The 14,245-nt window shown below is 44.6% G+C and overlaps 1 protein-coding gene across 1 annotated transcript in view; it reads right to left on the minus strand.

The window, feature by feature from the left end:
- The window catches only part of Xkr6 (XK related 6), a 201,626-nt gene that overhangs the window by 137,103 nt on the left and 50,278 nt on the right, over positions 1 to 14,245 (minus strand). The window lies entirely within an intron of this gene.

Genomic DNA, 14,245 nt, shown 5'->3' on the forward strand with positions numbered 1-14,245 from the left:
AAGGCTTTGTCAAAGGCTTGATCCTAGTGCAGTAGAATTCTGAGATGGGGCCATTAGGAATGACTGGGTCGTGAGTATTCTGATGGATTCAGTTTAACAGGATCCTGGGGGTGGGGGATGAAAACTAGGAGGTGGGCAAAACTGCAGGAAGTGGCTGTTGAAAAGGGTATCTTGTCTCAGGTCCCCTCCTTTTTCTCGCTCTGCTTCCTGACAACCACGAGGAACTCTGCTCTACCACAGGCTTCCTGCCATGAGTCTCTGTCTCACTCAAGCCAAGAAGCCTGAGCAGAGTGACCATGTCCTGAAACCAGGAGCCAAAATAAGTCTGCCTCCTTTGGTTCATTTTCCCCATGTACCCTGCCAGAGATGGAAAGTCAGCAACAGCCTCTCATATGAGGTAATGGATGCCGAAGAGGCATCTTCCCACTATGGCTACACTGAGTAACTTTTTCTGCTTTCCACTAATAATTTGGCTCTTTTTATTGGCTAATTGAGGATGGGTGGTTGGACCTCACTTGAGATAGAGGTTGGGACCTACCATGTTTGATAACTGTTCCATGACAGGCCCTGGGGCCACTTGCCAGACTGCTAACCACTGGCTCAGGGTCACCTGACCCTGTAGTATGTTCCCTCCCTCCAGCACTACACCCTAGCTCTCAGCTCCAGTCACACGATTCACCTCGGCTCACACACAAAGATAACTCTTGTGAAATCTGCCAAAGACAAGGTTTCTAGGTCCCAAGTCAGCAGATTGCATCTTGCACATCTGGTGCTCCATCTCCATCACAGAATGTAGGCCCAGCAACAATATTAAGAGATTTGGGGCAGGGCACCATCTTGGCTCAGCAAGTAAAAGTGCTTGCACCAAACCCTGATGGCCTGCGTTTGATCCCCAGGACACACATGATAGATGAAGAGAAATGGTTGTTGAAAATTATCCTCTGACCTCCATGTTTAATGTGTTTAATGTACACACACACACACACACACACACACACACACACACAATGGAATTTAAAGACAGATTGGGGTGGCATGACCCTTTTCTTCTTAACATGGCCTAACATGTATTTATATCTGGCTTAAGTGTTCCAAATCTATGATATAAATATAATAACTATAGCAACTATTCCAGGTCAAAGCTCTGTTTATTTACTTTTTATTTCATGCATGACACAAAATTTAAGATTTCATACTTCTGAGTCTTCATATTATCTATTTTTTTGTTTGGGGCATATATAAGCCATATGTACACACTGACCAAATCACCTCAAAACTAGAAAAACAAACAAACTTACTAACTCTCTCCTCGAGCTCTTCTGCCCAAATACCCCCTTCAACTCATCTGCTGTGGTTCATGGAGTTGCTGGTGCTCTCACGAGGCTAATACTTGGGGATGGGATTGCAGGCCCTCACCCCCAGAGAACTTGGATTTTCACACATACAGATGAAGCAGGGACACCATCACTATCAGCACCATCATCAGAATAAACCTAAGGTTAACTCTCTTCCAAAGCCGAAGTCTGCTTGTACCTCCCCACTGCAGGCAGATGGCTGCTTCCCATTCACAGACTGCTCCTCACTAGACAGACACAAAGGAAGACAAAGGCAGCTGATTCACAGGCAAGCTGCCTTGTACAATCATGAATGAATGAGTCTGCAACTCTGGGACAGAAACAGGAATTTTCCCAGCGAAGGCAGCCGAGCGCTTTCATTTTATACAGAGATGAGACTATCATTTCATTTTCTTTCCCCAGATATCCATCTGTGAAGTTCTTTGTGGTTCTGTTTTCTGGCTTACTTTGGTTACTTTTGAGGCAGGACCTTGGTAGGTAGATCTTAAATTTGTAGGGATCTTCCTGCCTCTGCCTTTCAAGTGCTGGGACACCACCAGCCTGGCTGGTGATCTGCAGTTTTACAATCCATTTCAGTTGTGATTATAGTGTAGACCAACAACAATGAATTGTGTTGTTTGTCCTCCAAAAATTACACAAATATGAAGTATTATTAAATACTTTGTACAACTTTTTGTTGTTGTTGTTGTTGTTGTTGTTTTGAGACAGGGTTTCTCTATGTAGCCCTGTCTGTCCTGGAACTCACTCTGTAGACCAGGCTGGCCTCGAACTGAGAAATCCACATGCCTCTGCCTCCCAAGTGCTGGGATCAAAGGCGTGCGCCACTACCGCCAGCGTGTACAACCTATTTTTTAAAAGCTACTAGAATATGGTGACACTTAAGGCAGGCACTAAGTCAGCCACAGAACTTGGAAATAGTCATGTTTACAGTAATGAAAGAACCTGTGCAATATTGTTGCATCATCCCCAGGACATGCAGTATTGGGTCCCCTCTGCCCAGAATCAGGAAGAGCACTAAACCCTGCTGCCAACATGAGATAAGGGCCAGGGCCAAACACGTCTGGTACACTGAGATGTTCTAACGTGTAAACAACCAAAGGCTGCAAGAGCAATAATCTGAGATACCCATCTGTGGCTGGCTCCACTCTCCTGAGCTGCAGACAAGTGCACGGTATTTCACAGAACTTAGCCAGTGGCTCTAAGATGCAGCTCAAGCAATGCTAACTCTTAAAAGCCACTCACCAGTCTGGCTTCCGCTTCTGTTAAGAGTTAAGAATTGATAACAACTTAATAAAGGGGACTATTTGTCTCAAAATATTTGCTGGCAACTAGGGATTCCATTGTCTTCCAATTAAGTCTACAATGAAAAATAACTTTCAGAGTCATTTTGTTTCAGGTTTGCGAAGATAGTTTTTGAATCATGTGTAAAAGAGACTCTGAGGGCAGGTGAGATGGCTCACTTGGAAAGGGTGGTTGCCACCAAGTATGATGACCTGAGTTTGATCCTTGGGACCTACATAGGGGAAGGAAAGAACCTAGTCCTAAAGGTTATCATATGACCTTTGTCCTGCCACTGGTCCTGAGCTGACCATCAAGTACACAGAACACTGTTGGAGTTTAAGCATTCATGTGTGCTCCTAACATCTTCAAGTGTATCTTTGCATTTTAAAAACTGTGATAAAATCTTTGGAGCCCAGAGCCCTTTGGCCAGGTGCCAGAAATTTTCAGCAAGCCAGACTCTACAATTTAGAGTTGGCTGTAATTTAGTCTCCTTCCTTCTGCTGTTGTGATAAAAACACTCTGAGCAAAAGCAACTTAGGAGAGGGAATGGTTTATTTCAGCGTACAGGTTATATTTCATCATCAAGGGAACTCAGGGCAGGCACTTGAAGCAGAAACTAAAAGTGGAAAAGCACTGTCTGCTGTCTCACTCACAGGCCTATGCTTATCTCATTTCCTTATACCACCCAAGACAATCTGTGCAGAGAGCAGCACCACCAATGGTGGGCCACAATGCCCTGCAGGCATGCCAACTGGCTGAGCTGATTAGGCAATCCTCAATTGAGACGCCTTTCTCACTCGACTCTAAAGTGTATCAAGTTGATGATACTTAAAGCTAACTAGGGCAAGATGCATGTTCATGTATAAGTTCCATGATGCTTTTGCTTTCAACTACATACATTCTTCAGAGAAAGTTCAGAGGTCCTTAAAGCACTCAAGCAGCTTATTATTGAGTAGTCATGTATTACTGTGTGAGAATCCTGAGTTCTGTTCACTTAAACTTGGGTCTACTCACACTCTTAAAGAAATAGATTTCCTTTTTTTAACTGTCTTTTGAATCTTATGGGGAGGACAGATAATATCATGTAATATAATGTGTGTGTGTGTGTGTATGTATATACATACATATGCACTCTTTAGTTGTTGTGAATGTGTACGGGTGTAGGCATGCACTTGCTATGTAGAATACTTCCCAGCCATGTAGAGCACACTCTGTGGAAGTAGGTTCTGCCTCTCCAAGTGGGTCCTGGGTCTAGAACCCAGGTTGTCAGGCTTGGCAGAAGCCGCCTTTTCTTGCTGAGCCACCATACCTTATAGTGTTTTAAACATTGCTTTAGTAGACTTTTTGGATCTTAGAAATTTCTAAAATTTTCTCCACAGACAGTATTTGAGCCAAATCAATAGATATCTAACTTAATAACTTAAAAGAGGACTCACAAGAATTTTACTAATATGGTCTAGAAGGAAGTGAGATTACCAAGGACTCTTTCCCTGATGCCCACTAGCAGCATCCTGGCTCCTGTTTTCTGCCATGTACCATGGCAACAGCACCACATAGTCCATCATTTCCCATGAACACCCAGGCCTATGACTGCGCTCCATCCTCACAACTATGTGGATGTACCTAGCTCAGGGTGAGCAGGTCCCCCACAAGGTCACATGCAGAGAATACATGCTCAGACAACCTACCAAGCACCTTTCAACACTGTCCTCCAAACAACAGAGGCATACGGCTGCTTCCCAGTATCTCAGGCCTGTGGCAACCCACTAAAATGCCTTTAAGTGATGATGCTTAGTACTACCCGAGTCAAGGGTGGGGCAGAAACAGTGTTCCAGGAAGCCATGGAGACCCCACTCTAGCAGCTACTCTCCTGTATAGTCTTTACTTCTAAAAACAGACCGGTTGGTCTTGGACTCCTGTCTAACATGTCAGGGATTACTTAGGTCTTGAGAAAAAAAAAAAAAAAAAACATAAACTGAACAAAGACACTGCCCAGTCTGGGTTTGCATTTAGTTGGGGTTGTAAAAGTTCCAGTCAAGCCATAGCCTCCGTGATGAGTAAATGGGGACAAACTAACACAACGTTCCAGGGAGGATATCTCAGCACAAATGCCTGGGTAAGTATTATACTTTTCTAGATGTTAATAGGCCCTCTACACCTTAGCACAACAGACGCCATGATGAAATACTATTCAGGTCTTATAACCCAGCAGACAGGAAGCAATATCTCCAAAACAAGATCAAAGACCTATACCATCAAAGTCCGTAGTTCTGGGAAAGTCTCTAAATGTACTAACATTGCCTTTGGCTTCTGTCGTTCTGCTTTTCTAACTGAAGTGGGTCAACCCAGAATATGGTTTTTGTACTTAAAAGTATTAAGAGTATCAAGTCTGGTTAAGATGCCTTTTATTTAGGACACAAAGCAGAGACCAGAAAGGGCTAAGGGGCCAAACCCCATGTGAGACATCATCAGACTGCTCTGTTTTACTCAGATGTATGAATATGTGTGGCCCACTCCTGGCTGTCTTTGTGGTGTGTCTGTGTGTGGATCTGGGTGATTCTGTTACTTTTGTTGGAGAAACAATCTAAAACTGAAAGGTGAGTGATCCATCTGCACAGCTTCCACTGCCCCCAAGATGGCTATCAACTTCCCACAGGCTCAGAACCCACACCAGGCCACCCACCAGTCACTAGTCCCTTTCAGAGGCAGCTGCTGCTATTGCTATGATGACACTAGTGGCAGCTCTAAGCAGCAATAGTGGTTGGTGGCTGTCACAATCCAAGGGAAGTTTTGTAGGTAAGAACAGATAAAATGTGCTTCTTCCATAAAGAAACAAACAAACCACCTATGGGCCTTCTGTGAAATGGATTGACCATCTTCTGGAGTTGGTGGCCTAGTGATGATTCATGCTATCTAGAACATGGTATCTAAGAAACCCTAACCACCCAGGGCAGTTTCTCTGTATCGACCAGTGGCTTTATATGGTGCAAGACAACTCCACTACCACCCCTCCTTAAGTCCTGTGCTCTCTGGTTGGTGACCTTACTCATTTTGGCTAGGCCAGGTCAGCCAGAGAAACCTGAAACCTCCACCTATTCTCCCCAACCCTACCCATAGTCCCTGAGATCCTGCTCCTGCTTCTTGTGTGAAGGTGGGAAGGAGCCCAGTCTCAACCAGAGCCTTCTGCCATCTAAGTGGAGTGTGCACAGGGAGGAAATGACTTCCTAGCCAAGTGCTCCCTCTGTTCCCTTTTCTGCCTGCTCTAACCAGCTGGTTGCATCTAGGGAAGGGGGAAAAAGTTCCCCAGATCAAGCCCAGAGAAGAGAATGTTCAACTCCTTTCTCCTTTCATAGTTTATGTCTCCTTTTCAATCAATGATCTATATAAACGACAAACTTGGAACCTATCATTCTCTGAAAAGAATAGAAAAGCCAAGCCAAGTTTGGCGGGGCAGGGAGCTCATCACTGCCTGGATAGAGCAATTTTTCCTCCTGCCCAGCCCAAATTGGACCTCCAAACACTGATCAAGGGAAGGAGGCTCTGTATAGTTTCTCCCAGACCTCTTTTTAAAGGATTAAAGACAGCTGCTAGAAAATACTCCTTTTGTTATGCAGTTGTTCCCAGATATTAGAAAAGAAACTTCAGAAGTTAGACTGGTTTGATAAAATAAATAGGTCCCAATTACTGAAGTTTGCTCAAGTCTAGGGGGTAAAAGAAAACAAAAGATAAAAGAGATCCCAGAGGAGGGTGCCAGAAACAGAAGGAAAGGAAGTGGGAAGGACATTCTATCCCACAAAGCAGCAGTGTCTTTGTCCAGGCACTGGGATCCTGGAAGCAGTCAGTGTTCTATCTGTCCAAAAGAACTGATCTTGTTTCCAGCTTGTCTGTGAGCAGTTGCTGCTATAGTCGTGCTAGGAAAAGATGACAAACTAACTTTGGGCCAGGAACTGTTCTTAACCACTCCAAACTTTGGCCTTCCTGAGGGGGATCCCGGGAAGGTAGATGTACGACGTACAGATAATGCATCATCATGCACTTCTGGACAAGCCCTAGATCCAATTTTATGAAACTTCAGTCCTCAGCTTAGCCAGACAATAACCCAACATGGCCTCTCAGAGACAGCAGCTTGTTAGGGTTATGACTTTACCACCCAGATAGGAGGTGCTGCAGGGTATGATTCTATAATGTTGAAGTGGATACAGACAGGGTCCCCTGGCACCAATCCAATGAAAGGAGATGGCCTGGCCCCTCTAGCCAGTAAGACCTTACAGCTCAGCTGATCCAGGTATATGTTGGTAATGTAGAAACGCTGGTAGCCTTGGTGAAAGGTGGGCTCCAGCAGCTTTAGCTCCTGCCTGAGGCAAGGCCCTTGCCACAGCTGCTGCCTGTGTTCTACTCCTTTCTACTCCAGGGCTAGCAGGCTGGGGGCCTCGGGCCTCTGTCCACACTTCCTGATCCCCACTTCACCTGAAAATGACTCATGAGGTCCAAGCCATCAGACCTGACCTAACAAATGTCCTGCTACAAGAAGCAGAAAAGGTACTGTACACTCATGGGACCCATTTTATTCAAGATGAAATCACTTATGCTGGGGCTTCAGTTGTCACCTTGGACAAGACAGAGTGGGCCCAGTCCCTCAGCTGAGGGACTTCAGCACAAAGGGCTGAGGTTCTGGAGTTAACCCAGTGACTTCAATGGGAATAGGGCAAAGCCATCATGGTATACACAGTTCACATTTGTCATGGCCTACCTCCAAGAGAGAGAAGGGACTCCTCACCTTAGCCAAAAAGGAAGTCAAAAACAGGAAAAGGCCAGGCCCTACTAGTGAAGTAACCATTGTCTATTGCAAAGAGCATCAAAAGTGGAATTCCTTAGGCCCAAACAAATAGGGTAACAGAATGAGCCACCCAGAAGGCAGCACCACTGTGGGCCTCGCCAGATCTTGGCTACCCACCTTGAACCTGAATGGCCCCAAAGCCTAACCTATATAAAAAGAAACCATATGGACAAAAAGGGTAGATGCTAAACAGGAGGCAAACAGGTGGTGGTTCCCACCAGATGAAAGACCTGTACTTTTGCCATTATTGCAAGACAGATGTTCACCAAACTCCACCAGGCCACCCATCTGGGGAAACTGAATCTGCTGGGTTACTCAGGCCCATATATTACAATAAAGTTGGGTTTTCCCTCTCTCTGCAGTCCAATAATGGTCTGACCTTCACCTGCAAAATCTTCCTAAACCCGACAAAGGTCCTAAATGTTGACTGAAAACTATTGTGCCTAAAAGCTACAAAGCTCAAGACAGGCAGACTAAGTATGTTCTTGGGACTGGCAAAAAAAAGTGAGCCAACCTCTTAGCCTTTGCTCTCCTAAGGGCCAGGTGCATTCCACATTGAGAAGTTCATGAGGCAGAAATCACTAGCTATTCACTCCTCAAGTCTCTATAAGCCCTGCAACAGAGCCAGGGGGCTATTCACTAGAATGCTGAGAGGCTGCACCTTTGCTTTGCTTATGTCTGAGTCTGCCCACAAGTTTATGCCTGGCAACCTTATATGAACCTGGATCCAACATAATATGGGGGGTTGGGGTTCAGGCACAGCCAGCAGTCCTGACCAAAGTCTGAGAATGGTTACCTGGAAGGTGGGTTGAATCTCAGTGGATAGACTGGCCATCATACTTTGTTGGCATTGGCCACTTCCAGCCCTAACAGTTATAAATGGATCTAACCTAAGTTCACCCTCAAGGACCTCCAGGGGAAGAGTGCCTTGTTTAATGTCACCAAACTACCTACTAGATAGTTCCTCTACTCCTGTAGTCATACACAGCAGGGTTACTTCCAGTAATAGCAGTTGAGTAGATTTCTAGGCTCTAGAGACTGACTCCCTGGCTTGCTTGAACTAACAGTGTAAGCAAGTGTGCACCTTCTGAATTGTTTATGCTGGAGGAGACCTTACTCCTCTTCATCCTCGTGCATGGTGTAGCACAGGTGTTCATTATAACAGAAGAAGGCAGAGCCCATTAAAATCTAGATTCAGAAGTCACCACACACAATGAGCCATCCCCATTCTCATCCCCCTGTTCTTAGGGACAGGCATCTCAGGGCCCCTCCCCTACAGTGAGAACCTCAGCCCTAGCTATGGGGGATGAGATGTAGAAGATGATGGGGGGTGAGGGTTGGGATGGGATGACAGGAGTGAAAGGTGGGGGTGGGAGAAAGGGCAAAAACTTTAAGGAACTCAGTACTCAAGTAGACACAAACCCGGGCCATCTAGAAAACACTTGATTCTAGGCTCTAAGTCCAGTGAGACTCCTTAGCTAACCTTGTTCTTCAAATCAAACAGGATTGGACCTTCTCTTTATGAGTCGAGGAGGTCTCTGTATGGCACTGGGAGCTGTTGCTTCCCATGCCCGTCAGTCAGGGATGATTTTAAAGAGTTTAGCCATGGTCAGGAAAAAGCAAAACAACCACCACGCCCCCCCCCCCCCCAAAAAAAACGACAAAACCAAGCAAGCAAGCAAACCCTAGCGTGATGGTCTGTGTATGCTTGGCCCAGAAAGTGGCACTATTTGAAGGTGTTGTTTGAGTAGGTGTGTCACTGCAGGTGTGGGCCTTAATACCCTAGTCCTAGCTGCCTGGAAGCCAGTATTGTGCTAGCAGCCTTCAAATGAAGATGTAGAACTCTCAGCTCTTCCTGCACCATGCCTGCCTGGATACTGCCATGTTCCCACCTTGAAGATAACGGACTGAACTTCTAAGCCTGTAAGTCAGCCCCAATTAAGTGTTGTCCATATAAGAGTTGACTTGGTCATGGTGTCTGCTCACAGCAGTAAAACTCTAAGACACCCAGCCATCAAGAATCTTACAACTGCTAAATCTTGGTCCCTCTGGTTAACTACTCTACTTATGGTCATGGCTGGGCCATTAATCCTTTTGCTCCTAGCTTACTCAACTGCCTACTTAGCTAAGTAAAATAGAGAATAAATTCTAAAACACTAGTGCTAAGGAGATGGCATAAAATCTTCAATTTGACTCATGTGGAAATGAGATAGCGTAGCAACAATTTCCAAGTAGAATTCATCTTGGTGGAAAATAGAGCTAATGACTTCTCAGTCAAGCTCTGTGACCAGGCAAGGACCTGAAGGTTCTACTCTGCATTTAGTACCCAATGGTTTCACCTAGAAAGCATCTAGAAGTCTTATGATAACCTGGGAGGGCAGCGTGGGAAGAGGACCAGCACTGCCAGCTCTAAGCACAAAACAGCAAAACTGAGCCACACCCAAAAGGTTCCTCCCCTGAAGACCAGGATGAAATAATACACCACCATCCTAAGAAGACTAGACAGAGAGATACATCAGGACTTGCTGCAGATCTTCAATTTCTGCAGTGAGAACACTTCTCTTTGATCTACCTAATTAGATCAGGAAAACTTGTAATCAAAGCAGTTTCACACTAGGCTGGGAAGGTCTGTAGACCTTAGAGTTGGTACTGCAAAACCTGGCTGGGAAAAACATGAGTAGCTAGGTCAGGTGGCACAGGCTCACAAGTCCAAAGGGAAATGCTGTTCGGCTTCAGTGTTTTAAAAAGTGTACACACTACTCAGAGGCATCTGGAAGCAGTGAATCCTTGTATAGTGCATCTCAGATATACAAACCCCAAGTTTCCAAGTGTTGATAACTCATACCAAGGTAATGGAGTGGGAGAGAAATTACACAGAAGTTGTCACTGGAACTGAGTTTGTAGGAGAGAAAACTTGGAAGGAACCTCAACTGTAAACCTAGCTTCCAACAGTAGGGGCATTATGGTTTGAACATAGATGTGACCTCATAGGCTCATGTGTTTGAACAGCTGAGTCCATGCTCGGAGCTCAGAAAAAGTTGGAGAGCCTTTGGTCATGGGTCTAGCCAGCTGACCAATGGCTACAGTGGAGCTTATAGGTCAAGACCTAGCTACCCCAGCTTTCGGATTCACAGGTCATAGTGTCATGTGTCATAGGGTCATAGTTGCTGGTGTCATGATCTACTGCCGCACCTAAGCCATTTCAGTCCAGTATTCTGCTGTAGTGACAAGGAGCCAATATAAGAGAGCAGGTTTCATCCACACAGAGAAAGATGCTGAGGAGAATGTGTACTTGCTAATACTGCAACAGACTGTGGGGCTGTGACATAGACAGGGAGTGTAGTGGTCTGCCTAGCATGTATGACATCTAGGTTCAAACCCAGTACTACACAAAAGAGTAGGGAGGGATTAGTCTGCAAGGATGATTAATGGAAAGCAAGGTTTGCAAATCACATCAAAATTTTAAAACAAGTTGTGTACATTTTGAAGAAAAAAGGTATACAGATTAAAGGGAAAAAATCTAATTGCCCGATCTTCTGTCCCTCACTAACTAGAAGTTCTGACCTGAGCACAGGACCCAAGGAATCCTGGTCCTGCTGAACATTAACTAACTTTTACAGGGAAAGCTGAAGAATACAGCAGGGGATCCCTTTGCCCAGAGTGGCAATCCCTCCCTGCAGCATGAAGCATGGGGTCTGCTACTGGTCTATTTCTGATTGCCTGTAGGCTAGTCCTTTCTCATGTTTGGCTGCATGACCTAGGCCTGGACTGTAGACCCCTGAAGAACATCACTCCCTTCTGGTGGAACCTCTGCATTTTAAGTGTCATAAACACTTAGTGTCATGGAGCTGATGTCTGTGCTGGGTAGTGGGAAATCAGGGAAGGCAAGCACAGAGACAAGAGGCTGCTCACAGTTGACGTACATGCACAATGTGGGCCAAGGAGTAGGTGGAAATGCAGAAACGTTTACAAATACTTCCCAGGACACACCTTCTGAGGGACATTTACCCTAATATTGTTAGTCATCACCACGCATGGCCTCTGTCTCCCCACAGCATGCTGGGCACACAGTGCCATGGTCTTGTTCCTTGTGTTGCTAGTAAGTAGTCAGTAAAGGTTCAAAACATGTTAAACCAAGTTTATCCCAAACACAAACTTTATGCTCATTTTTGTTCCAAGAGACTGGGATAGTAGCTGAGACCTAGAAAACATCATCAATACAAGCATGGAGGGCCTTGATTGGTGCATCCAGCTTAACCAAGTCTTTCAAAAATCTTCTGGAAGAAAACTTTTGGTGTAGCTCACACTGGAAAGGGTGGGAGGAAAAAAGATAGAAAAGTGAGAGCTTCCAGTTGGCAAGATGGCAAGAGATAGTTATCTTCCATCATCCCGAGGAGTCTTGGGAAGCAGAACTCCTGCCTATTCACAATGCATCTGCCTCAGCAGTGCCAGTGTAGCCTAAGAGTTCTCAACAAGCAAGAGGAAGATGATTCAGAACCCAACAGTTAGGGCAGCTATGAAGACACCCCCAGGACTGACCCTGCCTATACCCCAAGGAGCCACACTGATGAGCGCACTTCTAAATGGGCTTCTAGGTTGGCTGCTGATGGCAAAACTTCTATTATTTTTTTTAAAGAGGAAATGGCAGATATTTAAACAGACATTTTACAATTAAAACCAAAAGGAAGAAACTACAATTCACTACAGCGGCTTCCTGGGGAGCTGTAAAACCTTTCTGTTCATGCGGACAGGTAATGTATCACTCCAATGCCTGCCTTCAGCTTGGTAAAATCAAGAAATTCCAACTGCCAAATCAGGAAAAATGGAGAGTGGAGGGCAGTAGCCCCAAGCCACCCACAAGGTACACCAAGCCATACCTTTCCCATTTCCCTCAGATGGGAACCATTCTCCAATGTCTCCAATATTTTGGTACATCCTACAGATTCCACAGACAGCTTTGGAAAGTATATGAAAGCCTGTGATCTGGATTTTGGATTTCTACAGAGGCCATAGAGAAATCCAAGCAGAAAACAAACCAAACCAAATAGAACTCTCCAATTTGTAAGGGAAACTTAAGATGCCCGTTGACCACAAATGTAAACATCTTGGAAGCAAGGCAGAGAGACAGCTAAGCTTCCTGCTTGATACTGTCATCAGAGACCCAAAGAAACTTGTGCTTCCTCTTCAGAGTAAAAATCACAAAACCACCAGTTTCAGTTATTTTTAAGAAGTATTTCAATAGGTATTGACAAGTAATCTTTGCTGTAATTTTGGAATATTAAAACTCTTTGGTTCAAAATCTTAATGGCAAGTAATACTTTCCATGGATTTTCACAAGTTCAGCTGATGGTTGGGCAGCCCTGGGGAAGGTCACAGAATAACTCAACAGAGTCCAAGACAACCCTGCAGCCAAGTTCACTGATTTGATCATTTCAGTGTTGCCTTTAAGTCCCAATGAATGGAGGAAGCAACCGCCTCACTAATCACAGCCCAGGGCTTAAGGATTCACTGTTGGGTCTCTTTTAACTTCTAAGGAAAATACTTAACTAGAACAAACACCCTCTAATGTACAACCTGGGAATAACTTGTCACAGTTCCGAGGTCACAGAGCCTCCTCTCAATGTTGTGCCTGTAAGACACTGAACAACTGAACAACATCCAACCCTACTCTTGAAGAAGACAAAAAAAAAAAAAGCCACTTCTTCCCAAGACAGTGGCTCCCCGACACACTTAGTACTGTGGCTGGCCTATGAGTAGACAAGGTATGGAAACTGGAATTACTACACTTAAATTTTTCTAGAAAATGACATTTCTGGGAAGATGAAGATGGCTACATATCTTAAAGGCATCGGGGACACTTCAGTGTATTTTTGGTTCAGTTCTTTTAAAGCTTATTAATAAAAGTATTCCAGCTAAAGAAGATAATGGCATGCAAAAATCAACCTTAAACTTGATATTGCAGATAAGCAGAAATTTTAAAAATTGAGTAATCCAGACCAGGAAGATGGCTTAGTAAGTAAAAACACTTGCCACACAAGCCTGACAACCCATGTCCAGTCCCAGAACCCATGATAGAGAAGGAGCACTGACTTCTGCAAACTATCCACTGACCCCCACACTCAAGCTGTAGCACTGTGTAGGCATGGGTGTGTACACACACATACACAAAATTGATAACCATAATCCACAGGGTGGTATAAATCATTTCCTGAAAGTCTTATGTTGTCAGGAATCTTTACATCATCTAGTTTCCACTTGAATTTTAACATATTGGTAATTTGAGAGATTTCTAGAAAGTTCTTGGCCAAGCATTGTTACACCGTTAGATTGGTTTTACAAAGACGCCTGCTGAACCGTGTGTTAAAGGAATGATCACAATCCCCTTGACTGGTCTCAGAAACCGTACTAAGGGACTTGAAAATTAAACAAATCTTTTATGTAAAACTCAGTCAACCTGCTAAATCTGACCTACAGTGCTAAGAAATGGCATCCCCCAGGCCTCTGACTTCAAAGGGTACAAATGTCTTTAGGAGAACTCAACAGTATAAACTTTTAATTTTATGTACCTGACATACAGTAGAGAGGGATATACATTTTGGGTTTTGTCTAGGTTTTTGAAAGCTCTTGGCTAGAATGCCTTTTGAGTGCTGGGCCTGACCATCATGAGCTTCACGCCAGATTAAAACTTTCATATTTTCTCATGCAGCTCCTGCTTGCCCTCCTGCTCTTTCCCGTGTTCTGTTGTGTGTGCATGCGGAATGTGTGCAGTCAG

The sequence above is a fragment of the Arvicanthis niloticus genome, chromosome 3 (assembly GCF_011762505.2).
Source record: "Arvicanthis niloticus isolate mArvNil1 chromosome 3, mArvNil1.pat.X, whole genome shotgun sequence".
NCBI lineage: Eukaryota > Metazoa > Chordata > Mammalia > Rodentia > Muridae > Arvicanthis > Arvicanthis niloticus.